The following is a 7,830-nucleotide window of genomic DNA, read 5'->3' as shown; positions in this document are numbered from 1 at the left end:
CATCCACATGAGTCGGACCTGGTCAGTGATAAAATGATGCACAGCTGTGGATAGAGAGAACTATTTCCCTTCTTCTTCCATAATCCTAGAATTTGGAAACAGGTCAATGAAACAGATTGGCAGCACCTCGCTTGATTCGACCCAAAAGGACACACACACACACACACACACACACACACACACACTTAATTTGTAGCATTGGCTGCCACAAGAGGCAACGATACCACTGGCTTAGATGGTTTCAGATGGGGACTAGATAACTGCATAGAGGACAAATGGTTATTCAGAGGCAGTTGCTAAGCGGAAGCTCCATGTTAGGAGGCAGAGTGAAACTGCATTTCACTTGTCAGGGTGGCGCCTTCACATAGCTGTCAACCGTCCCTTATTTGGCGGGAAACTCCCTTATCCCAGCGCCATGTCCCACTGCTGTCCCTTATTGATGATGTCCCTTAAATTTCCAGGGTTTCAAAGGAAGCAGCTCCTCTCCCTCCCTCCCTGCTGGCCAGGAGGAGGGAGGCTCCAACTGTGTTGCTTGGCTGCGTCGCTCACCCAATAAGGAGTCTAAGAAAGACTGGGGGGTGGAGCTTGCATGCCTTGTGCCGATCAAATCGGCCGCGTTGCCTGGGGACTCACCTTTGCACAGCACTTCCCAGTGGAGAGGTGACGGTGGTTTTCCTTGCTGCATCCCCTTTGCCGGGTTGCTGCACTGTGGGAACCACTGCTTGAGGCTTCGTTTGGCTGCTGGCTGGGCTTTCTGCCTTTGGCTCGGAGGGGCTCAGAAGTTGAACATACCTGTGCCCAGAAAATCCCTTATTTTGGCTGCTGATCCCTTATTTTCAAGGCTGCTGGTCCCTTATTTTCAAATCTGTAAGTTGACAGCTATGCGCCTTCATAACCTACCCAAGAGTTCAGCCAAAACATCTGATTGGATACTGTGGGGGGAAAGGGTGGTAGACTAGGGTGGTGGACCTTTGTTGGACCCAACAGGGCTCTTCCTTTATTCTTAAAAAGTATCCATCCAGCATTCACATGAAGAAGCAGGACTCATTAGGGCTGGGCATACTGTGATGTCAGTGTTGTCAGGGAAGAGTTAGAGTTAGAAGTTCCCAGTTTTCCAGAGGGAGAAAGTTTTCCCCAAGGGGGGGAGAAGAGCAGTGAAGCTGATAGAAGAGAGCAACAGGAACAACAGGGAGGGACTGGATGTTCATAGGAAAAGCAAGGGTTAGGTTATAGCTCAGATTCGGAGGAGGGGAGATACAAGCCAGCTCTAGCGAGGAGGTTAGATAAAAGAGCGGGAAAGCGAAAGGAACGGCACGTTCGCCATTTTGAGAGTTGCTGGTCATGGAGAAGCAGAGCTCAGAACCTCAAGTTGAATGTGCTTCAGGTTGAGCGTGTTCGAGTTGCACTCCACGGCAACCCAGAAGTAATGGTGTGCATTACTTCTGGGTTTCACCGCTCGCGCATGCGTGGACGCTCAAAATGACGTCACGCGCATGCGCAGAAGCGGTGAAACACAACCCGTGCACGCGCAGATGCGCTGTCGCGTCGTGCTTTCCATTCAGGATGCGAACAGGGTTCCGGAACGGATCCCGTTCACATCCCGAGTTACCACTGTATCTGAAATAAGTGACTCTGAGGAATAATAGCTAAAGATAAGAACCGTTTATAATATTGTTTGTTAAAACGCAATAAAAAGTTATAAAAGAACAAGAAGCATTTGTGTGGTGATCTGAAGAGAACGACCAGGCCTGACAGGTGTCATAATTTTTGACCTGGCAATACATTGCAAATCATGATGTGCATGCGTGCTATGCAAAAATCACGATGAGGGGGAAATGGAGAAGCCAGCCAATGCCTCTACCTAGACCCATCCTTATTTCAGACATGATATATCGGTACATTGTGATGTTTAGCTGGTGATATATCACAATGTTGAAAACCAGATATCACCCAGCCCTAGGGCTCATAGCCCAGGTCTATCACATCACGGGATGTATCACAAACAGGCTTGCACTGCCTTTTAAACAAGATCCTATAATAAACAAGATCTGCATCTCTACTGTAATTGTTTTTAAGATGTTCTTATTGTTCCACCATTCATGTATTTGCTGCCCTAGACTCCTCTGGGAGGAAGGCTGGGATATAAATTTAATAAAATAAAAATTTGCCCATGAAGCCATCTATAACAAGAGCCCACCGGCAGGGTCTGCCTTTTGGAAAAGCACTTTGGTTCCAAGGGATCACCTGATTTCCAGGAGTGGATTCTGAGGGTGTTCAAAGGACATGTGCACTTTCCACACTCATAACCTGCAAAACACAGCTGGGATTTGTGAGACCTTGCTCATTCAAAGAAAAAGGGCAGGGCTTTCCATTGTCCAGGTTGCTTCCCTGGATATAAACAGGTGGAAAGTCAGTATGCTTCACCTACATAAGAGTTGCTTGATTTATCTGTAGTGTACAGTAATCTTCAGTGTTGTGTTAGGGCTAAATCTAGCTGTGCTTAATAACATATTCCATCATAAAGATTAATAAAGGCAACGCTGGAAAAGAGGGCATACTACATTAACCTCAGATGCACTGCTTTGGAGAGACTAAATTGTATTTGTTTACCCAACAGAGCTTTTCCCCCCCAGGCATCATACCAGCAAAATAGCTTTCCTTTATTTCTTAGTATTTGCGTCTTCAGCATTTTCCCTCATTTTGTTCTCTGTGTCCTCATTTGTATTTAAGGACTGGATGGAATGCATTGTCTTAATTCAACGCTATACGTAAAATGTTGATGATCTTTTGGTCGTCGCCTGAGCCAAACAGCACAAGTTGTTTTGGAAGAAAGTGGGGGAGTTGTAAGGCCCCAATCAGCTAAAATTGTCCCCTGCCTAACTGCAGGGGCGATGTTTTCAGGAAATAGCACATTTGCGGGCAAAAGAGGCAATTGGTTGTGTTAAATGTGCTCCCCACAGGCACCATCAGCATTAAACAGCTGGGTCTGGGAGTCAGTAGTTAAATTTCCCACAATGCCACTGAAGTGCTTTTTATAGCAAACAGCAACTTCACAGGCAAAGAGTCACACAGTATATCAATTAGTAGATCAATTTGCACGGAAGTTTCTGATCCTAGATGGCTGCCGCACCAATTGGCTGTCTACTACACCAGAACAGACCCGGAACAGGAATAGCCCCAGCGGAATGGGCGGTCGGCAAACTCAATTGAGAAAATGGAGAAACGCAGAAGCATTTACTTCTGGGTTTTCGGCGTTCGGCTTCTGAGACGCTCGAAAACCGAGGTTCAAACAGACTTCCAGAACACATTCTGTTTTAAAACCAAAGTACGACTGTATTCAATAAACTTTTTCCAGTTTCTCTAATTTGTTGTTGAGCTTTTTAAAGACCAAACTCCAAAGTTGTGGGGCAGAAAAAGCGCTGCCTTTCAGAAATCCCTTCCCCGGATGTCAATTCCGCCTTTGAAATCCCAGTAATGTCTGGGAAAATCCGGATGTATGGTGGCCCCTATCCTCCCGCTACAGCACAGGCCACCCAGTTAACACAGTTAACTGCACATATATTTGCATTTAGCAGATTTGCTGGTCTCATCTTCTGGGAGCTTCACAAGCCTCTGAGAACAGCCTCCAGGCAGGTGGGACTTGCTGAACTGTCTGTCAAAGGATTTGCATAGCACTCATCTTTCCCTCAATTTCCTTCTTGAATGATAATCTCCCCACGTAAGGTTTTAAAAGCTGGAACTGCAGAATTTGGAATTAGCTAGTTAAAACATTCAGGTGCTCATGAACTTCCATTGCTCCTTAGAAAACCATAAAAGTTGTATTGGGTAGCTTAGCCATGTGTTCTGCAGGAGCTAAAATCTAGGTTAAGAATTCATTGCACAGTTAGCTTGCAGTACACTGGTATAGATATTGTCATGTACTGAGCTGAATAGGATCCAAAAGGCAGCAGTCTGATAGATCCTAGAACAATAGGATTCAGAATGCAGCAGTCTGATTGGTCCACAGCAGCCACCCAATCCAGCTCCAGGTGGAAGTGAAACTGCAACCTGATTGGCCTACAGGTGAATCCCGGAATTAGCCAATCACGTGGGGCCCATTGTGTAAATAATGCATATAAAGCAGACATTTTGGGGGAACATCCATTCCTCCTCACCACTATGAGCTGAATAAAGAGCATGAAATCCACTCTTGACTCCGAGTATATTTCAGATATCTACTCAGAAGTAAGTCTCTTTGTGTTTAATGAGTCTTACTCCCAGATATGGTGACAGTATAGCAGCCAAGGCTTTGATTTAGAGTTGGCATTGGAGGAAAACATCTTCTGCAGACTCTCCAAGTGTTCCTATTTTCCAGGGATGTTCCTGATTTAGAGAAGCTGCCCCAGTTTCTGATTTGACCCTAGAATGTCCTGCTTTTCCTTAGGGTCTCCCTATTTTCATTGGAGAAATGTTGGAGGGTATGGTGTTATCCAACCCCTGAACCGTCTGAAGGCAATCCTGTATAGGGAATGTGTTTTTAAAAATGTTTTATTATGTTTTTATATATGTTGGAAGCTGCCCAGAGTGGCTGGGGCAACCCAGTAAGATGGGTGGGGTATAAATAATAAAATTATCATTATGGAATGGGACGTCCCTATTTTCATTACAGAAATGTTGGAGGGTATGTCTTGTGCCTTTAACAGCTGTATGGCAGGCAGAAATTTGATAGGTTAAGCCTTTTCTTGTGTGGATCTACAACTAAGAGAAAAGCATCCCTATGACTCTGCTTCCTCCAATTTTATGTTATGCCATGCCCCGCATGGCAGCCATTTTGTATTCTGCCATGCCGCCATGGCAACTATATTGTGCCTGGTGCCCACAGCACTCTCTCAAAATTTGAAATGTGCCCATTTGTCCAAAAAGGCTGGCAACTGCTGGCCTATGGTTTTAATGACTCTTGTTTTAATGCTATGTTTATTATGATTTTTGACATAGTTGCTTTCTGTTTTGTAGCCCACCTGGGACCTTTTGGTGAAGGGTAGGTAACTAATAATGATGTAGTAATAGTAGTAGTAAAGGGACCCCTGACCGTTAGGTCCAGTCGTGGCCGACTCTGGGGTTGCGGTGCTAATCTCGCTCTATAGGCCGAGGGAGCCGGCGTACAGCTGCCGGGGTCATGTGGCCAGCATGACTAAGCCGCTTCTGGTGAACCAGAGCAGCGCACAGAAACGCCGTTTACCTTCCTGCCAGAGCGGTATCTATTTATCTACTTGCACTTTGATGTGCTTTCGAACTGCTAGGTTGGCAGGAGCAGGGACCGAGCAACGGGAGCTCACCCCGTCGCGGGGATTCGAACTGCCGACCTTCTGATCAGCAAGTCCTAGGCTCTGTGGTTTAACCCACAGCACCACCCATGTCCCCTGTAGTAGTAGTAATAGTAATGAAATTTGGGGATAGGAAAGTCTTTTCTAGCTGCTGTAGGAATATGTTTGCCATCTGCAAAATGTGTCACAAGCGTTGGCTTGTTGTAAGTTTCACCCACAATAAACACAAGTGGAAATGTTTTATCGCGTTCTGTGCATATGTTCCTCCAGGTATCTTACGGCTTTCCTTCCTTAAAATCATTTAAAAGCAAGCACTCACAAAATATTTTGCTTCCACGTGACATACCTACCATCAGAGAGAGATCTAAAATGGTGTGCTTCTCTGCCACTTTCCCAAAGATTAGCATTTTAAATGAAGTTTGCATGATACAAAAAGTCCTGCTAATGGCTTAAAACTCATCTATATGTAAATTGAATAACCTTCCAAAGATGAGAAAAGAGGGTGGCGGTAGTGTGTGTGTGTGTGTGTGTGAATGATCAAACCTTAAACGCAGTTTTGGTAAAGCCGCAACTTCTTGTGATGTACTGAGTCACATTAGAACTTCTTGTGATGTGCTGAGTCACAGCTATTTTCTCAAACTGTTGGTTGACTCTTGTTTAATGGTTCCTTATCCTGTATTAGGGACGCAGGTGGCGCTGTAGGTTAAAGCCTCAGCGCCTAGGGCTTGCCGATCGAAAGGTCGGCGGTTCGAATCCCTGCGGCGGGGTGCGCTCCCGCTGCTCGGTCCCAGCGCCTGCCAACCTAGCAGTTCGAAAGCACCTCCGGGTGCAAGTAGATAAATAGGGACCGCTTACCAGCGGGAAGGTAAATGGCGTTTCCGTGTGCGGCTCTGGCTCTGGCCAGAGCAGCGATGTCACGCTGGCCACGTGACCCGGAAGTGTCTCCGGACAGCGCTGGCCCCTGGCCTCTTAAGTGAGATGGGCGCACAACCCCAGAGTCTGTCAAGACTGGCCCGTACGGGCAGGGGTACCTTTACCTTTACCTTTATCCTGTATTAGTTTTGTTGACATTTAAAATAATAATAATAATTGGGGGGGGGAGGTATTTCAGTGCTCAATGGTGTCTTTTAATTGAGATTTTTGATCTTGTGCTTTACATTATGGAAACTATAAGTTGCTTTGAATATTGTCCGTGTCATCAAATTAAAATGACTGGGTGACTTTGGATGAAATTCTCTGTGGATTAATAATAAAGTAGATCTAGTGTATGCATAATTGTAGCTCCAGGGCTTTGACTGGGATGCAGGGTAGACATCCCAGTACAAAGTAAATAAACAAACTTGCTCTCCATCCCAAATGTGCAAAAATCCAGGGGAAGAAGGGGTGACAGCCCACATTTGTGAATTTCAAAGTGTCACCTCTTTTCTTTCTTGCACTTAAAACATTAAATTCACTCACAGCTTTTTCCTCACTCCTCAACTCAATATATATTCTCCAGTACCAATAATGAAGTTCCACTCAACTCAGTTACCCACATTCTGGGTAAAATCCAGTTCACTTCAGTCCGGCCACAGGACTGAAACTGCCTTCTGTCTGAGTTTATAATGAGAAGTTGCTACAGGGTGACACAATTGTCTTTTTCTCCTCATTGTAGGCTCTCCTTGATTTATAAAGAGCAGAAATCTTTGGACACAGAATTCTCACTCCCACAAATATTTGCACAATGACTTATTCCTGGGTAGAATTAAAGGGGGGGTGTGATTCTCATTGCCTTTGGTAACTATGAATCAAATATCAGGGTCCCAATTCATTGGGATAGCGCAGAGAACAAGCATGATGAATTGTAAGCTAATTACATGAGAAATCTTGATTTACACTGTAAAATGTCAATTTGTTATTTTGAGGCTATAATTCACTTAACATGTCTAACAAATCCTATTTCCTGAAGTGTCTGCTTTAATGGTATCTAGGAAACAGTTGCTTTTAGATGCAAATCATTTGCAAATCGCCTCTTTTCAATTCTCTGGATGGGACTTTTCACATTCAAATCTGATTAACCTAGGTGTTATCAGTCCCGTTCCGAAAGCTGAAATGCCACTGGGTTTAATTACAATTTTCGTCCCTGCAAAAATAAATATATGGTGAATTACAGTTCAGTGACAAAATGTTTTCTCACAAAATTTCAGCAGCTCTCTGATTATCATACAGAGAAAATAGTATGCATGTGTGTGCGCAGCGGCAACAATCTACGAACCATTTTCAGTAGCCTACCACTAACTGAATTGGTCTATAAGTAAAGGTAAAGGGATCCCTGACCATTAGGTCCAGTCGTTGCCGACTCTGGGGTTGCGGCGCTCATCTCGCTTTATTGGCCGAGGGAGCCGGCGTACAGCTTCTGGGTCATGTGGCCAGCATGACTAAGCCACTTCTGGCGAACCAGAGCAGCGCACAGAGATGCCGTTTACCTTCCTGCTGGAGCAGTACCTATTTATCTACTTGCACTTGACATGCTTTCGAACTGCTAGGT

The sequence above is a fragment of the Podarcis cretensis genome (assembly GCF_951804945.1).
Source record: "Podarcis cretensis genome assembly, chromosome: 3".
Lineage (NCBI taxonomy): Eukaryota > Metazoa > Chordata > Lepidosauria > Squamata > Lacertidae > Podarcis > Podarcis cretensis.
This window is presented reverse-complemented; position numbering follows the sequence as displayed.